The sequence below is a fragment of the Gavialis gangeticus genome, unplaced genomic scaffold (genome assembly GCF_001723915.1).
Source record: "Gavialis gangeticus isolate Ggan-Ray unplaced genomic scaffold, GavGan_comp1, whole genome shotgun sequence".
Taxonomy (NCBI): Eukaryota; Metazoa; Chordata; order Crocodylia; family Gavialidae; genus Gavialis; species Gavialis gangeticus.
In genome coordinates this window covers 19,868,447-19,870,704 of record NW_017729002.1, presented here as the reverse complement: position 1 = coordinate 19,870,704, position 2,258 = coordinate 19,868,447, and the positions used below count along the sequence as shown (strand labels likewise).

The 2,258-nt window shown below is 57.6% G+C and overlaps 1 long non-coding RNA gene across 1 annotated transcript in view; it reads right to left on the bottom strand.

Annotated features, from left to right (window-relative positions):
• Window positions 1-2,252, bottom strand: part of LOC109290806 — a 15,988-nt gene extending 13,736 nt beyond the window's left edge. The window contains exon 1 of the long non-coding RNA XR_002095688.1: window positions 2,165-2,252. This is a non-coding gene — a long non-coding RNA (uncharacterized LOC109290806). The remainder of the gene's footprint in view (window positions 1-2,164) is intronic.
• Between the last annotated feature and the right edge of the window lie 6 nt (window positions 2,253-2,258).

The window sequence follows — 2,258 nt, the reverse complement described above, 5'->3', positions numbered from 1 at the left end:
CCCAGGGTTTCCTTCGAGGTTCTGCAGGGGGTGAATGCAGCCGCCTGGGCTGTGAGCTTCTTGTTGGCTCAGCCACAGCCTCACCTAGTGGGGGAGAAGCTGTGTGGGGGCACAGCAACAGTTACTGCAGGCCTGGCTTCTCCTTTGCAGTAGCAGTAGCTGCTTCCTTTGGTTTCCCCGTTGACGAAGCTGATCCCCTCGTTGTCAGGATGCTTCGTGGTCTGCTCCTGGCTCAGATGTACCAAACCCTTTGTCAAGTGGGTTCTGCTCTGCCCTCTCCCCTGGGCAACACTAAGCACATGCCCTGCTGAGGATCCTCTCATGCAACCAGCCCTGGCTACCAGCTGATGTGAAGGTAAGGGCAAAGGCTGCCTCAGGTTCTGTCCAGAGTCCTGGAGAGCAGCTGCTGGGCTGGGGCTGCCATGATGGCTCGGGCAGCGACACCCTCAGAGGGACAATGTCAGCTACAGCTGTGAACCCTGGGAGGAGCTGGGTGCTAGCTAGCCTGGCTGGAAGCAAAGGCTGATGGACGTGGGCTGTATGGTTTCCCTGTACACACATCTCCAGGAGATGGGATTTTCAGGAGAGCTGGGCCTTTGTGATGGCCCAGCAAGCTAGTGCTTCACTTCATGTTACTGCTGCTGCTATGGGCCAGCAGGGGGCAGCAGTGTCCAACACACAGCTGGCCTGGTGACCTGGTCCACAGCCCTGGCCCCCTCAGACTAGATAGGAGGGGAGGATTGTGAGCAGGGTTCACACTCCATGTCTTCTTGTCCTCTGTTTGACAGACACTTCCTCTCTCTGCTTCCCCAGGCTCAGTCACACCTCTCAGAATCTGAGCCTGAATTGCCTCCTGGTGCCAGCTTTTCTGGATGATGCCGAAGTCACGTGGGGCGAGAATCATTCCAGCCACCACGATCTGGATCCATCTGCACCAGCAACCAGCTGACGAGGAACCATGTGCTCCATCTCTAATATCAGCACAGCCCAGCTGGATGGTCCTTGCTGGGCAGCAGAGCAAGGCTGCAGGGCCACATGGCTGTGAGCTAATGCCATTCCCACCCTGGCCCTGTCTCCTGCCCCGTGCCCCTGAACCAGATTCCAAGGCCAGTACCTCAGCAAAGACGATGATTGCAGGGCAGCCCCACACTGTGCAGAGCGCCCAGCCCACCCATGAGTCTAGGTCCCCAGGATGTGCAGCAAAGGGTCAGCGGCAGTGAGAGAGGCCATGTGACAGTGGTGCCAAGCAGGAAGTGGAGGGCGCTTGCAGAGGGATGGGGTGGCAGTGCTGGGGTGTGCAGCAGCAGGAGGCAAAGCCAGAACAGCAGCGAGCAGGGGTGGGGGATGAGGGGTTAGTGGGGTTAGCAGCAGGAGATGGAGCTCTGCCTGCAGATGATCTGGCCTAAGCATTTCAGCTTGCAGCCATCTCTTGCAGAGAAGGTGGAATGCATCCTTAAAGGGCCAGCACACTCCTGCAGAGGCAGGAGGGGGCTGCTTGGTGTCTGTGCTGTCTTCTTGCAGGAAGTCTGTGAATTCCTTCCCAACAGCCACTGTGTGCGCAGGGGCCAAATTCAGCCCTGGTGTAAGTGGGCTAGCAAAGTCAACAGGAATTATCCTTCCTAGGCCAAATTCAGCCCTGGAGTGAATGCCAGCCTTCGATGGGGAACCTGATCCCTGGTTGGGCTGGACATATTCACAATGCCTTGAGCCTGGAAGGAGGCAACAGCCCTACTGGGGCCCTTATGCACTACCTGATTCCCAGGGTGCATGAGGAGTGCCAGGGCCCCTGGCATGGGCAATTCTGTTCCACACGCCTTCCCTGCACATGAATAATGGTCACCCTGGCACTCTGCCCTTACTAGACAACACCAATCCCAGAGCAAAAGGCAGTGCAGTGTGGGCATGGGATACCCTCCTGCTCCTCCAGCCTGGGGGAAAGTTTGGTGAAGGGAAGAGGGTGACTCTTCAACCCCTGGAGCCCATGTGTCAGACTTTCCCTATAACTGGGAAAGAGAGGGTCCACTGAAATACACCCAGGTGTTGTAACCAGCACAGATCCACAGCAAGGACCTGGAGAACCTGGGGGGAGGAAGGGCATCTCCCACCACCCTGGTGGTTAGCTTTGTTGATCCCCACAAGAGGAACAGCACTGCAGGCCACTTACCGCACCACTCGTCTACCCAGGCAAACGCCTGTCGGTGTCCTATCAACAGGATGTCCCGGATCACCTGCAAGCCGCAACACAGTTAGAGCCCTGG